Source organism: Eleutherodactylus coqui, chromosome 7 (genome assembly GCF_035609145.1).
Source record: "Eleutherodactylus coqui strain aEleCoq1 chromosome 7, aEleCoq1.hap1, whole genome shotgun sequence".
Classification (NCBI taxonomy): domain Eukaryota; kingdom Metazoa; phylum Chordata; class Amphibia; order Anura; family Eleutherodactylidae; genus Eleutherodactylus; species Eleutherodactylus coqui.
The window spans coordinates 92,328,694-92,345,504 of NC_089843.1; the positions used below are offsets into that span (position 1 = coordinate 92,328,694).

The 16,811-nt window shown below is 41.3% G+C and overlaps 1 protein-coding gene across 1 annotated transcript in view; it reads right to left on the reverse strand.

The window, feature by feature from the left end:
- The window catches only part of SGCZ (sarcoglycan zeta), a 648,899-nt gene extending 632,559 nt beyond the window's left edge, over positions 1-16,340 (reverse strand). The window contains exon 1 of the mRNA XM_066574655.1: positions 16,294-16,340. The gene's annotated coding sequence lies outside the window, so the exon portion shown is untranslated. The remainder of the gene's footprint in view (positions 1-16,293) is intronic.
- Positions 16,341-16,811: the final 471 nt, after the last annotated feature.

Here is a 16,811-nt window from a genome sequence, read left to right on the forward strand (position 1 = left end):
ATCCATTATAATTTCCTTGATATGAGTCATAGTGGACAACAGTTTGCAATTTCAGCATGGTAAAAGCTACTGCGTGTATTAAATACCATATTTTCTATCGCTTCTGGTAATCTCTGTGTAGATTTAAAAAAGCCCCGCACAATTCCGCTGTACTTTTTTTTTAACTGTCAGACGTTTTGTATGTTATTTATGATACTTTATTATCTTAACTTTAATAGTACTATATGATATTTAATATCATCTATAAGGTGAAGAAAGCAAATAATTACTGTATTTTTTGTATTATAAGACATACCTTTTAGCAATTAAAAAACATTCTAAAAAGTTCCTGTGTCTTATATTCTAGTGACAGGGGGTCAAGCATTACCAGACCCCCCTGACAGCCTCCCTAACGATTAGAGTTGAGCGAACGTACTCTGCCGAGCTTGATGCTCATTCGAGCATTAGCATACTCGATGGTGCTCGTTATTCGAACGAGCATCATGCCGTGTTCGACCACACCCCAGTTTTTGGCTCCTCCCCGCTGTGACGTGCCTGTTTTGGCCCCTCCTTGCCGCGGCGCAGCGCGCGTGTCAATGGCAAATTTTTTGGCAGGCAGAGAGAGAGAGAGAGAGAACCAACCAAGAAAAATGAAAAAAAAGCTCGGGACCCAACGTACCACATTCAAAAATGCTCGAGTCTCCCATTGTAGTCATTGGGGTTCATTACTCGAGTAGAGCTCTCGAATTTTCCGAAAAGCTCGACTCTAATAACTGGGACCCGAGCATTTGGGTGCTCGCTCATCTCTACTAACGATCTATTGGATCATTGAGAGAACGATGCAGCCATACATATCACGGCTGCACACTTCTCTCCCCAACTCTAAGAGAAAATTAAATACTTAGCAGATGCTTCAGTGGTAAATGTAGAAAACTATACAGCAGCCATGGAGCACAGACCAGCAATAGAAAACATGAAAGGTTTTAAAATAAGCTGAAGGAACTTTTAATGATGTCACCATCATGTAACCAGTCTTGCTGGGGAATAAGACTATTGTGATATGCAGTAAGAAGACTAACTTTGAAAGTACGTTCACACAACACAGCGGAAATAGTGCTGATTTTTCACAGTAGAAAATCCACATCAAAATTTGCATCATTCCTGTATCAAAAAATGCATCAAAATCCGCACTATTGGTACAGGTTTTGGAGCAGATTTTGGCCCCGCTCATTTCATGCTTCAATAGAAAGGGTGAAGTCTGTTGTGAATTTGCATCAAAATCTGCTGTCTGTATTCTGATGTTGTTTTTGATGCTGAATTGGCGTGTTTTTTGTGCTGCAGAAAATCTGCACCATTTCCATTATGTGGGAATGTATAGTGAAGTACTGTAAGGGCTCAGTCAGACGGGCGTTTTTTCGCGTGATTTGCGCCCGGCGATTTTATATAACCATTGCTTTGCAATGGTATCGGACACATGAGCGCTTTTTATGCGCTCGTCCGATAAATTATAGAACAGAAATCGCAGTTCGTACCTATCTGCGATCTGCGATTCCTGTTCTCTTCTCTATATGCGCTCAATGGGGCCGGCGGCAGCAGCGCCGACCCCATTGAGAACATATAGAAGACAAATCATTCTTCTCTGCCACAGCTGTAACAGCTGTGGCAGAGAAGAATGATGTTTGCCCATTGAATTCAATGGAGCCGTCAATACAGCCGTCTCCATTGAAAGCAATGGGCTGCCGGCGATCGCACAATGAATTTTTGGGAAGGGCTTAAATATATAAGCCCTTCCCAGAAATTCATCCAGAAATGTGTAAAAACAAACAAAAAAATATACTCACCTTGTCCCGGCAGACGGAGTTCAGCCGCGGCGGCCGGCAGTTCTCCTGAACTGCTCTGAGTAGTATTCAGCAGCCGGGGCTTTAAAATCCCCGCCTGCTGAATGAGCTGCCTCTGATTGGTCACAGCCTGACCAATCAGAGGCAGCTCTCACTCACACCCATTCATGAATTCATGAATGACAGCTGAGAGCTGCCCCTGATTGGTCCCTGCGCTGAGTCAATCAGAGGCAGCACTCACTTACCCCTTCATGAATGGGTGTGAGTGAGAGCTGCCTCTGATTGGTGAGCCTGTGACCAATCAGAGGCAGCTCATTCAGCAGGCGGGGATTTTAAATACTACTCAGAGCAGTTCAGGAGAACTGCCGGCGGCCGCGGCTGAACTCCGTCTGCCGAGACCAGGTGAGTATATATATTTTTTTTATTTTTACACATTTCTGGATTAATTTTTACGGGAAGGGCTTATATTTTTAAGCCCTTCCCGAAAATTCATCGTGAGATCGCCCGCAGCCCATTGCTTTCAATGGAGCCGGCTCCATTGAATTCAATGCGCTGGACAGCTCCGGCCCGTTTCTAATGAAACGCGGCTAGGAGCAGTTTTTTCGGACGATTTTTCGGCTCCGGTCACGCGATTTGCGGATGCGCATCCGTCATGCGATCCGCAAATCGCGGGGAAAAAAAACGCCCGTGTGACTAAGGCCTCAGGAGGTAGTCATCATTCATAGAACCAATGTATAAGGTGTGTGTATGTATGCAGTAATGCTGTGTCTATTAGCTGTGCGCTGCAGATTGCTGTGTGTATAGTGTGCATGTAGCAGAGCTGTGTATGTTTTGCACAGTTGTGGTTGTATAAAATGTGTGTCCTGCAGAGCTGTGTGTGTCTAGTGTACTTTTGCCAGAGCTGTGTGTATATGTCTATGCTGCAGTGCTGTGTTCGTAATGTAGTTCTCCAAATGTAATAATAAATCTATCATATCTCCGCTGTATAAATGGTCAGAAAATGACAGGGGTTAAACACACTGGCGCATATGCAAATACGCTCACCGCTACGCAGTGTCTTTGTGCATGATCCAGTGAAAAGGTGTTTTTTCATCTTTTAAATTCTGCACTATTGCGCACGGTAAAAAGAAAAAGAAGAAAATTAGGTCCTACCCTACCTTTTCTCGCACATAGCTTTTCTCATGCATAGTAATATAATGCGAGAAACATGCTAGTCAAAACAAAACCATTAAAATCAATGGTTTCGTTTCTCAGGCAAGATTTTCATGCCCGAAAAATGAGCTGAAATCATGGCCATGTGTATAAGTCCTTAAAGGGATTTTGTCATAAAAAAAAAATCTATACTCTTCTATTTCTCCACCCCCATCCCCACCCCCACAGTCTTCTTACCAGAACTTCTCCTGGCTGAGCTTCTGCATTGCCCAGGGTCACCTCACCACATGCCGGCCTGGCTTGTTATGAAGGCTGCATTCCTCACTTTCCTTCCGGCTGGGTCAGTAAATATCAGGTCCCTGTGTCATCGTATTTACTGCCTAGGAAGAAATTCTAATCTATTTCAGAGGCAGCTCACATGAGCAATCTCTGAAGAAGATCGGCACTCCTCCTGCTGGCCTGTGAACTGTGACGTAATGTACATTGGCTGGCAGGAAGAAGACTGCCAGCAATGTACGTAACCTCACAGGAAGGAGAAGAATCAGGCAGCTGAAGGTAAAGAGACCCCCCTGGACTGCAGGAGACAGGAAAAGATGAGGGAGGTGAAGATTTGGTAAGTAGACTGACGGGGGAGGAATAGGTAAGTATAGAAGTTTTCTTTTTTAATTACAAAACCTCTTTAAAGGTGTTATCCAGGACATCTATGTGTTCAAAAATTGGCTAGGCCTGCAGCAAGAACATAAAGCCGGCTTCACATTGGCATATGCACAAAAACGCACATGTTAGCACAATGTATTTGCACTGAGAAAGTCATGCTTTGCGCGGGTTTTTGCACATCTTACTGTACTTTTTGCGCTGTTGGAGACATTTCCCACAGCATCACACCCATGCCATGATTTAAAAGGCTATTTAGGCTAATTAGTTCCAGATGTGTTCTTTTTCCAACAAAATTGTTCAATTACGCAGGTATAGACTACTATAGGGCAAAGAATAGAGCATGCTGTTTTCCTTTTTTATTTGCATGCAGAATGCACGCGCAAAAACAAAAATAGGATTAACCCCTTCCCGCTGCAGGGCGTAAGTTTACGTCCTGGCAGCCTGGTACTTCCCGCAACAGGACGTAAACTTACGTCCTGGAGATAGCGCGGGATCACATATGATCCCGCGCTATCCCGCAGCGGGAGCCGGCTGTCAGTCACAGCCGGCGTCCCGCTGCAACAGCAGGGGGGCATCGGAGATGCGCCCCCCGCTGTTAACCCCTTCCCTGCCGCGATCTAAGTAGAGTGAGTCACTGGTTGCTATGACTACAGGAAGTAGGCATGGTAGGAGGCGTCCCAACACACAGCACAGAGCTTCACAGGCAAATTTGTAGAGGGAGATAGGTAGTATTTCTTGCCAATGCAGGATGTAAGAATGAAAAATCTGTAGTAATGAATTCCTCTTGTGAATTTTTTTTGCAGTGACTGAAATAAAGTCACGCTGGAGAAGCGCCTGAAAAAAGTTACATGGATCAACCATGCCCACAAAGACATCAGCTCACCGGGTGAAAGCATGTTGCCAGAATAATTTAACGGTGCTCGCACAAGCAAGAGGGACAAAACAGAGTCTGGGTGTTGGTTTTTAAGCTGTTTTCCAAGGAATGGGCAGTTCTCTAGGGGTTGGGTTTACAATAAGGGGTGGCTGCTGGTTTTTCTGCGCGTTTTTTTCCGCAACACATCCGCGTATATCCGCGCGTGATTTTGTCACGCATCCGCACCTATCCGCAAGCACATTTAGGTACCATACACGCGTGAAAATCCGCTAGCGGAATCCGGAACGCTCGTGTGCAGGCGGCCTAAGGCCTTCTTCCTTTGTTTAACATTTCTTACACAGTTAGACAGTATGTGAATATTTAGCTGCATCTAAAGTTCCAGCACGTCTTCCACTGTAGGACAATTAAAAGGAAGCATTAAGTGATCTGAATTCCATAAGAAATGTAACTATTTTTATGGACAAGTTCTCCCTGCCTCTCCAACTACCAATGTTGCAGATTATATAATTCGTTATATAATCACTAGAGATGAGCGAACGTACTCGGTAAGGGCGATTTCGCAATCGAGCACCACGATTTTTAAGTACTTCACTACTCGGGTGAAAAGTACTCGGGTGCGCTGTGGGTGAGCGGGGGGTTGCAGTGGGGAGTGGGGGGAGAGGGAGAGAGAGAGGGCTCCCCCCTGTTCCCCGCTGCTACCCCCCACTCAACTCTGCAACCCCCCGCCCCACAGAGCACCCGAGTACTTTTCACCCGAGTAGTGAAGTACTCGAAAATCGCGGTGCTCGACTGCGAAATCGCCCTTACCGAGTACGTTCGCTCATCTCTAATAATCACCTTATTGTAGTTTGTGTACACTATACTTTTAGAATAGTTATTCTTTTCCATATTGTTTCCAAAATAATCTAATCAATAACAATGTTAGACTCTGTTCAACATTTCAATGGAGTCTCAATTAGGAGTCTACATTGCAAATGGCAGACAACCCAATAGAACCCCATTATAAGTCAATGGGATCCGTTAGGAGTTTGTGACATCCATCATATTACACATCTGGAACTGAGTCAGAGATTCAATTTATGAACAGAAGCAACCAGGGATGTGAACAAAGCCTAAGTTATGAGCATCACCAGTATCAGGGATGCAGAGCACAAGCATCAGATCTTTAGCCTTGTGCCCCAGATACTTAGGCGAGCATGGCATTCAACTGTATTGGCATCAGTAATCGATCACTGAGCTCTGTTATTGGCTGCAGTCACTGTAATGTCCCATAAACTGAGCAGATCTGCTGCTGTCAACAGAGCCCGAAGCAGGAAACCGAGCATGGTCGCGGGACACAACAGGATCAGCAAGAGGTAAGTATATGACAGTTTGTAATGTTACTGCACAGGGAAGTGGTTCTCCAAAGATAGTACAACTCGGTGAAGCCCAATAAGAATCAGTCGAGAAAAAGAATTGCTTAATGAACTTGCACAGTAGCCAAATGGTTTGGCAAGGTTTGCAGATTCTGGGGTTAAATTTGGGCAAAAGCAACCACTGAGTGACTTGCTTTGTATTTGTGACTTTCCTTTGGGTGTTCTAGTTTTCTCCTGCATGCTAAAAATATACTAACAGCTTATCTAGTTTCTTATGAAATTGGTCCTAGTACCTGAGGTAGGAAAATTAGACTGTGAGCCCCTTTTGGGACAGGGACGAATATGAATATTGACAATCTCTGAACATCATTGTGGAAAATGTTGGCACTATATAAGCAACAGGAAATAAAAAAAAAAGATTCTTATTAAAAAAAATTATTAGTTATCTCTAGAGATGAGCGAACATGTCCGTTACGGACACATCCGCACCCGGACACCGGCTTTGCCGAACACTGCAGTGTTCGCGCGTAAAGGTCCGGGTGCCGCCGGGGGGCGGGGAGATGCGCGGCGGCGCGGGCGGCAGTAGCGGGGAACAGGGGGGAGCCCTCTCTCTCTCCCTCTCCCCCCCACTCCCCGCCGCACCCCCCCGCGCTGCCACGGCGGCCCCCGAACTTTTTCGCCCGAACACTGAAGTGTTCGCAAAGTTCGGTGTTCGGGCGAAAAAGGGGCGGGGCCGAACGTGTTCGCTCATCTCTAGTTATCTCTTTTGATATAATTAATGAATGTACTTTATTAGCCTTTTTCTACATGTATAACCATTCAAGACACACCAACAAATTAATATGAAAAAAAAAGCACAGTTCAATGACTTGGCAAATCCCAATAAAACATACGTATCACCATGAGAAAGATTGTCTTTATAACTGCTAACCCTTCTGGAAAAGAAGTAGATTTCTAAGGGCACACATGACAATATCCTTTCAGTTCTAGAAATAGAAAAAGATGAGTCGACAGCATTGGGTTTTGCCATTTCACAGCTTTAAAATGTCATTTCTAACAAAAGCTAAATAATAAATCTGTAAATCTTTCCCGCTTTATGAATATGACCGCTGCTCAGAAATAAGATCTTAGAGAAGAGTGACCATAAAAGCAGTGATTGAATGACTAGTTTCCAGAGCTTTGTGAATGTTACTAGCATATGACAGAAAGTTATTAGGAAAAATGTTCAATATCAAGTTAGATTCAGTAATAATAAAATAAAAAAAACCTTGATAATTCAGACACTCCAGAGACCTCCTTGGACAACAGTCAGGCGCATTGTACAGTATGAGTACAGGAATTCCCTCAAGATAAAGTATCAACCTGAAAAGAGCTACATGGTTAAGACTGGTGAATTCTGCTTCGGCTGACAATAAACATTCATCTGGAACTGCAAGTTCACTCAACCAGCACCATCATTTAAAAGATGAGGCTGCCAGAGTCAGGAAAAATATCTAAAAACCAATGTTTAAAGAAAATCAGGTAGAGAATTTACTGCTTATTGGAGTTTTTTTTCATTTTCGTTCTTACGTCTTATGTCATCTGCTCACCTCTTTTCTCTCCTTTCCTTAATTAATACACAAGTGGCGTCCCGTTAAAAGAATTTTCACCTAAGAAAACCAAATCTTAAAGTATAACTAATAGAGTCCTCTTGTTAAAATATATGTAGTTGTGTTTTATTACTTTATACAGGTATTTGTTTCTGAGGAAGCTGGGTAATAATTTATATGGCTTTTTTCATATATATAATTTTTACTTTAGGAAGAAATACGCTTTACCTCTAAATTAATATAATAAATGTGTTGTGACGCTACAAAGGGCTATGGTGAGCGCTAATTTTATTATTATAATTTGTGACTGGCAATTAATTGTGATTTCTTTTTTTTTGGATTGTTCGGACACCAGTGTCCTTGGGCACAATTTGTAACCATGAGTAGTGAGGTGTGGAATACATGGAGTCAGATATTTTGCTTAACTTGTTGTAAACACAATATTATTAAATACAGCAGTTTTCTTCATCACATTCTGTGCATAATAAATGATACACAAATTGCAACAATCTAGACACCTGTATCTAAAGGCCCATTTAGACACAACAATAATCGCTCAAAAGATGTCGCTCAAGCGACTTTTGAGCGATCATCATTGTGTCATTTACAGCGCAAGATGAGCTCAAGATGAGTGATCACCTTGCACTGCCAGTGGAAGATGCAGAAGACAAGCGGGCCGTCCCACTTGTCTTCTGCATACAGCTGTTCCCTGCTCCGAGCGCCCAGCTGTTATACAGCCGAGCGCTGGGAGCAGAGGATGCAGAAGACAAGCAGGGTGTCCCGCTTGTCTTCTGCATCCTCCGCTGGCAGCGCAGGTTCAGGGTGACTACCCACTACAGTTTTTTTTCCCCTGCGAAATTCGCAGCATTTCTTTTTCTGCAGGGGTCTATGGGACTTGTAATGTTAAAATTGCGATAGCGCAAAATCGCGATTTGAACATTACAAGTCCCATAGACCCCTGCAGAAAAAGAAATGCTGCGAATTTCGCAGGGGAAAAAAAAATGTAGTGGGTAGTCACCCTCACTGTCAAATCTGGCTCTCCTTCTCAGTTAAGGGCTCCTGCACACTTGTGTTTTTTTGCGTTTTTCTTGCGCATTTTTTTCACGCGATATCACTGTGTTTTTTTCACGCGATTGTCGATGGGACTTTCTAATGTTAAAAACGCATCGCAAGTTGGTGCTTTGCAATTTTTGTGCGTTTTTAACATTAGAAAGTCCCATTGACAATCGCGTGAAAAAAACACAGTGATATCGCGTGAAAAAAACATGCAAGAAAAACGCAAGTGAGTATTCACCCTAACTCACGGTTTCTCAGATTTTTCTCTTGTTTCTCTTCCTGCGACCGTTGTCCGGCTATGTATCCCCTTTGTCACTTGACCAGTTTGTCTGCAGCCAATCACAGCCTATCGGGTTGCTAGGCTACCTATCTCATCTGAGTCTCTATGCATTTTTTCTATCTTGTGCAGCTGGATAAAAACGTCCTAACTGGTTGCTAGGTTACCAGCATCCCTTGTGTAAACTGACTCAGATTAACCCCTAGGGCCGGTTATTATATTACTGGTCCCCATAACTAAACAGCGCTATGTAGTGCCTTTTTCAGGCCACTACAAATGTATGCCTCAAATATTACATCTCGTTTAAGTAATTAACTAAAATGTACAAGCAGTATACACTAGAATAGACACACACAATATGTAGCCTGTGTGCAGCATGTGGGCCTGAGATGCATTTTTGTGTAACCCATAGTAGGAAGAATATTCCTAATAAACTGCAGACTTTGTATATTCTGTATTGTCTTAATGCTTGATATATAGTATAATCAGTAGAGTGTCAGAGACAGTTGTATTTTACAGCACGTAGTCTGGCTTTAGATGCTGGGGGAGCCTTTGGTGCCGGTCCAGTATGGTTCACTTCGTATGCCTAATTATTTTGCTAGTATAATATTAAGCAGCCACTCCTTTTCATTATGCGGTAGGCATGGGTTGTTCATCAGTATCCTGCACTTGTGCAACTCTCCTCAATATAGCAATCTGCCGTCTGCTGGGGAGTGGTGTTTGTACCTGTCCTTGTATATCTTTGTATTAGTATATAGGTAAACAAGGTCACTGGCAGTGATATTTTCTTACAGTCTTAATATAGTAGTGTGAGGGATTAAATACACATGCATATACTGTTTATCTATGTATACTAGTACTAAAGTTTATATATGTTTCTGCTAGAACCTTCAGAAAGGTCACATGACTGTGTTTTGTTTTACTCTAATTTTGCTGCTGTTGCGTGGCTGATAGTATAAAAAGCAAGTGCTGTTCCAGGGTTCTGTTTTTGCAGAGAGCCTTGAGAAGAGTGTGCTGTCTCAGTGTTACTGGAGAGCTGAATTTTCTTGTACCAGAGAAAGAGAGAGAGTGCAGCTGTTGAAATGCGAGTGCCAGAGGCAGTTTTGCCAAGGAAACATTAGCTGCAATTACCAACTGGCAAATGCCAAGCTGTCACCGAGAGAAAACACTAATAAAGGCAGATAGACCGACAGCAAGTATCTAGAAATTCAGGTTTTGATTGTGTGTAATAGCAAGTACTATCACTCTGGATCTTCACCAACAGGGTTGTTTTGACTTCATGACTGTACAGCCTCCTTCAAGATGCTGTGCTAATAATTTGTTCATGGGACAGTGCCTGCATATTTTAGTTAGCAGACTTAGTAATTTGGTTAACCAAAGATCCTACAAGACTGTTACTTCAGAGAAGACTCCTATTTTCAACCAGCATCTGTGGAGCTACGTACGAGGATAAATCACTCATTGACTGTGAAAATTAAATACTGCATGCACAATTTTAAAGTCACTCAATTTTCAGGGTATGGACAGAGTTATGGTATGAATCAAATGTTAGTAAACTGTTTGCATTGTATCCATATTATACATAGAATCATAGAATTGTAGAGTTGGAATTGACCTCCAGAGTCATCGGGTCCAAACCCCTGCTCAATGCAAGATTCACTAAATCATCCCAGACAGAGGTCTGTCCAGCCTCTTGTTGAGGGAGAACTCACCACCTCCTGTGACAACCTGTTCCACTCATTGACCAAACTCAATGTCAACAAGTTTTTTCTAATCTAATCTGCCTCCTCCCCTTCAGTTTCATCCCATTGCTTCTAGTCTTTTTTTGTGCAAATGAGAATAGGGTTAATACCTCTGCCCTTTAGATATTTGTAGACAGCTATTAAGTCTCCTCTCAGCCGTTTTTTTCAAGCTACACATTCAGATCCTTTAGCCGTTCCTCATAGGAACCATCCTGGTAGCTCTTCTCTGAACGTATTCCAGTCTGTATATGTCTTTTTTAAATTGGAACTGGACTCAGTATTCCAGATGAAGTCTGACCAAGGAAGAGCAGAGGGGAATAATTACTGTACGTGATTTAGACTCTATGCTTCTCTTAATACATCCCAGAATTGTGTTTGCATTTTTGCTGCTGCATCACACTGTTGACTTTTGCTTAGTCTGTGATTAGTATACTCAAGTCTTTTTTCACATGTGCTGCTTAGCCCAATTCCTCCCATTCTGTATGTGCTTTTTTCATTTTTCTTGCTCAGATGTAGGACTTTGCATTTATCCCTGTGAAATACCATTCTGTTAGTCGCAGCCCACTGTTCAAGTTTATCTAGATCTTTTTGAATACTTACTCTCTGTTTATTCTCTGGTATTAGCTATACCTTCCAGCTTTTTGTCATTGGCAAATGTGATCAGATTCCCCTCAATTCCCTCATCTAGATTATTTATAAAAATGTTGAACAATACTGGGCCTAGGACAGAGACTTGTGGTATGCCACTTGATACATTCTTCCACTTGAATGTGCAGCCATTTATGACCATTTTTTGAGTATGCTCACTCAGCTAGTGTTGAATCCACCTGACAGTTGCCCTGTCGATCCCATATTTGGTCATTTTTTCAGCAAGGATGGTATGAGATACTTTGTCAAATCCTTTGTGGAAGTCAAAATATACTATATCCACTGCATTTTTCTGATCAGACCAGCCAGTGATTCTGTCATAGAAGGAAATTAAATTAGCCTGGCAAGACTTATTTGTAACAAACCCATCATGGCTCTGGTTAATTAATCCATTCTCATTCCAGTACTTGCATACATGCTGTTTAATAACTTGTTCAAAGATCTTTCCCAGTATACAAGTCAGGCTCACAGGTCTGTAGTTTCCTGGGTCCACCTTCTTCCCTTTTTTGAAGAAAGGCACAACATTTGCCGTTCTGCAATCTTCTGGGACTTCTGTTATCCAGAAATTTGTAAAGATTATGGAGAGTGGTTCAGCAATGACCTCTGCTATTTCCTTCAGTACCCTAGGATGTAAGTCATCTGGACCTGGGGACCTGAATTGATTTGTTAGCTAAGTGTTCACTCATCACCTCTCTGTTTACAGATAGTCTGCATTCTTTTATTCCTTCAGTAGCACAGTATTCTTTATTGTACATTCAGTAAAGCATAGTTTGCCCGACTAAAATGGTATAAAGCCTCTCCGTAACCAGCATCATATTCTGCCCTTGTTACAATAGCATCAGTAATACTTTGGTTAGAAATACATGATGATATGTGTTTTCAAATCCCACATACAATACTAGGAGTAATTGAAGCCCACTCACTACATACAAACACACATATATACACTTTCTGTCTGTGCATGCATGCACTCTGCATACAGACACATGCATTGATAAATACACACTCTCTGCATACTGTACATGCATGCTCACACATTGTATACATTTATGCACACAAATGAACTACATACATACCTACAGGCATGCATAATAATTTGTGTACAATTACCCCTGTGCAGGTATCAGACTCAATGGAGTGCACCGTTAGGCAAAACAGGTTGGTTTGCAAAAGAGTGGTTGAGTGATTCCTGTCTACTCCCTGTAAATCTCCAGGCTTTGCTTGGTGACGTCGGGATGACAAATCTTGCTTATGGGTCACCCAAATATTTCCCAGATGAACCACTGAGCAGTTGCAGCCCTCACATCATACAATCCAACCTCTCAGCAGACCAATGCTTCCAGTGAATAAGCCCACTGTGGACCCCAGTTCACTGATGTTTCTCCAATTACATTTCTCACTATTAGGGTGTAGTCAGACGAGCGATTTTTTTCACGCATGTATAGGCGTGGGGAAAAAAAATCGCACATCACGTATAGAAAAAATCAAATGACTGAGTGCATTGGCACTCATCTGTTCTATCTTTTTCAGGTGCGATTTTGTTTAGCGCATGTAAAAATTGCACATGTGACCGCTTTCATTGGAAAGCATTGGTTCTATGTAGATGTGATTTAAAATCGCACCTATACATGGGCTAAGAAAATTGCTCGTCTGACTGCATCCCTAGCAATATTATTAAAATTTCTCTCACAGCTAAACTCTCCAGTAAAAAAGTTAATCCAACTCTTCAAAGATGTCAACTGGATTATATATGGAGTCTGTCAAGAAAGCTTCAAGTGGCAACTAAGTATTGATTTGCCTTACTTTGCTTTTAACAAAATCAAAACTGAAGTAAGACTTTGTAGTAACTACATATAGACTTTGCAATATTTCAAATGGGTTTACCTTACTTAGAGCCATGTTAATCCAATTATCAGTCAAAAATGAATTCTACAGAAGTCACATAGATGAGAAATCAGAATGTGATGTCAAATATTCTGTCTTTAAATTCTGGTCATAAGTTATGTCATTTGTTAATTATGTTTAACACCATTTGGTATTTCAGACTATAGCCCTATTACTTATTTCTATAGTAAAGGTACCGTAGAAACCCCGCAGAACATAAAAAAGTCAAATCCAGGTAAAATGATCTTCTGAAATGCCATAGATTGGTAATACCAGACTGGCGAAGTAAGGGCTACAGTACATACAGTCTTCTTGTGATGATGTGTGACCCTCTCAGAAAAAATTCATATGTAGCAGCTGTCATTAGACATTAGCACTCCAGAACAATGAGTGCTTTGTCCTACTATAACAAACAAGAGAGATCCTGTTTTTTCTTCTATTACAGGGGTACTGTGGCATTAAATACATCTACAAAAGGCTTTTACCTGTACCTGTGCAATATTTTTCCTCTTTTTAGATAATTATGTGGAGAAAAAGTTAGCAACAAATACAGCATACACATGTGAGCCTACTTATGGGCTTACTCTTGATGAATGTGATATGCAAGGTTCTGAGGGATTCAAAGACTACATTTGAGGCCCACAATAAGTTGGGTTGACCACCACTGTTATAGATGTATGCGTGAATATCACATTGGTAATGTTTCCATACATTTTTGCTTATTCAAATACTTAATTAATCTCAGAATACAGCTGCTCTGCATGCCATCAGTGAGGTATAACCACTAGTACAAGACAATACATGAGTGGAATTTATTAAGGGAAGTTTGGCCTTCTGGCTGATTCCATTAGATATTGCAGTCTGGTAGTGCCGATACCCTGAAGGGTCTGGATCTTATTTACCTAGCATTTTATTCTGTAGTTGAGATGGAATGAACAAATCATAGGAAACAATATTTAATCCTTCTGCACAATCACTAAATATGGGTTTTTTTAGATTTAAAAATGCAACACATGTTGTTTTACATAATCTGAAAATGTGTGAAGAGTAATGACAAACGACGTTGTAATTGCCAAGAAAGAACTTTTAGACATTTGAAATATAAGTTTCACATAAGTCTCTTCATAGTGTGGCTTGGCTGTGAATATAGTCTAAATGTCACAGATACACTTCTACACATCTGCGGCATTTCACGACTAGTGGCAGGAGACAAGGTGTTGAAGAAATGTTGGAAGCCAGCCGTTGTATGGTATACAGAAAAGGAACAAAATACACAAATAACATCACTGAACTCTGTCATCCAGCCTTTACATTCAAAATGTGTCCAATGTGTCTTCTCTACGGGGATCAGCGTAACTCTCCATTGTGTAATATAGCACTGAAGCACAAAAGTATCCAGTGGTACTTAAAAGGAATCCATAGATAAAAGGGTCACGCAAGCGGTATGGATGTCTGTGTTTTTGCTTACTCTTACACATCCATACAGAGATCCATACATACTGTATATGCATAGCATTACCATATGAATGTGATTGTGTAAATAAATGAACAACTATACAATACATAAAGTACATTCTATGAGATATTGGTTTTTGAACTTAATTTCTATAAAGAATAAATAAAAATGCATGTGTGACTCTTCTTGGCAATGGCTCATTCTTTAGTTCTTAAATAGTCACAAGTCCTATAACATACGTTTAATGAATCAATAGCACAAGCAATAATAGACATTCCAAAAGTCATGGAAAACCAGTATGTAAATTGATTATGAAGTGGCAATACCTCAGGTGATGTTTTGGAAATGCCCACACCTATATAAGTCATGAGGTGTTATCTTGTGGGTGAGGTTGAACACTGGCCAGCATGCTAATGGCAAGGCAACATGCATTATGAGAGGTCAAACATGGAAGGATAGGGGGTTCCACATGGTTGTGACATTTCATTTCAGAGGTTATGTGAGCACTTAACATTGCTCAATCCACAGTGTCATGTGCGTACCAGCAAAATGTCATTGAAGGTATTACCAACCACAGTTGACAGTGTATTGGCTGGCAAGGGGTGCTTAATGATAGTGACCAGCGGCATCTGGCAAGAATTGTTCGTGTGAACAGACAAGTGGAAGAAATCATATTCACATTTAATGCAGGAAGCTCCACACATATCCTACAACTTAGTGCAGTGTTCTTCAGCTTCCATGGGATATGGGAGAAAAAGACTCATCAGAGTGCCTGTGTCAACACTTTGAGACTGTACACAGCTCCTAACCTGGGCTTGTAAGGTTGCTACCTAGGCCCTTAGGACTGACATGTGATGTGGTCTGATGAGTCATAGTAGCAATTGTTTCTGGTTGATGGTTGGGTCTATGTGTGATGCAGACCCCATGAAGCCAAGTAAATGTAATTTAAGAAAAACTAAAAATGCAAGTAAACATAACCAGTAATCACAATACAATGCTGGTCAACCTATAGTCAGCCTATTAAATTATCTCAAATGCACACGGTACAATATCAATAATGCTAGCAAACATCACCCCATGAATATACAAGAAAAAAAAAAAGAAATAATCACTATCATAATAGCATAGGTCATCAGTATTAGATCATCTGGTTTGCGCTGATCAGCTGTTGGGGAGCCCGCTGTCAGTTCTATGACACACAGTAGTCGGAATGGAAGTTGCTGCTACGACCCTTGTGGAGTGGCCAGCGCTTCTAACTGCAGGCTAGGGTATCATTAAAATCAATGGGAATTGCCCCTGCAGTTACAAGCACCAGCCACTACACAAGGATTGGAGTACTAGATTCTTCTCTGATCCCCTGTGTATCGTGGCGAAACCAAAAGGTGCCCCTTATCAGATGATTGGCCGGGGCCCCGAGCGGCGGATCCCAGCTGAGGACTGAGGATAGGTCATCAATAATATATTGCCTGATAAACCCCTTTAAGATTAGAATGTATAAAATACAAAAGGGCTATATAAAGCCATTTGTTTCAGACCTATGGTAGAAAAGATACCCACACCCATAGCACTACATCAGGCTTTATCAGTGACGGTTTTCCATATCTCAATCCACAAATGTTTACATGAATATTTAGGAATATCCGATTTTACAATAAGCTTTCTGCTATTGTCTTACTGGTCAATTAAGAAGTTAATACAAAATGTAACCACATTTCAATCTTAACTTATACAGAAACCTTTTCATTTTATACATGACATTTGTATAAATAAAATGCAAAATACATACCACCATTGATGTATAGTTTCATCCCCAGGATCACCAGTCTAAAGGTTCTGAGTCACTGAGTCTTTGAATGCATGGTAACAGCCTGCAATATGAAACATATAGACTTATATTGTTTCCCCTTGTATACTGTGTAATACAGTTTTCATATTACTTTACATACTGTTAGATGGTGTTACTGAATCATATGCAGCAAAAGGAAATGAAATGCTCTTTCCATGTTGGACAAGCTAGTTTCTAGCTGAGCTTTCATATCAGTTACAAATAATGGGAGGACTGCTGGGAGTGGATCAGTAGTTAACAGGAAGTTTATCAGAACAATTATTATTTATAAGAAGGGTCTTTGGGGTCCAACTGAGAAATTCAGAGGTTCCTTTTTTTATTTATTAGAAAGGGTCCCAAGCATGTGCCCGCACGATATACATTTGTGCACACATATGAACTACATACATACATACTTAGGGCTTAGTTACACGGGCACATCAGTGCCCGTACACGGTTCTGATGCGCCCGTGTGACTG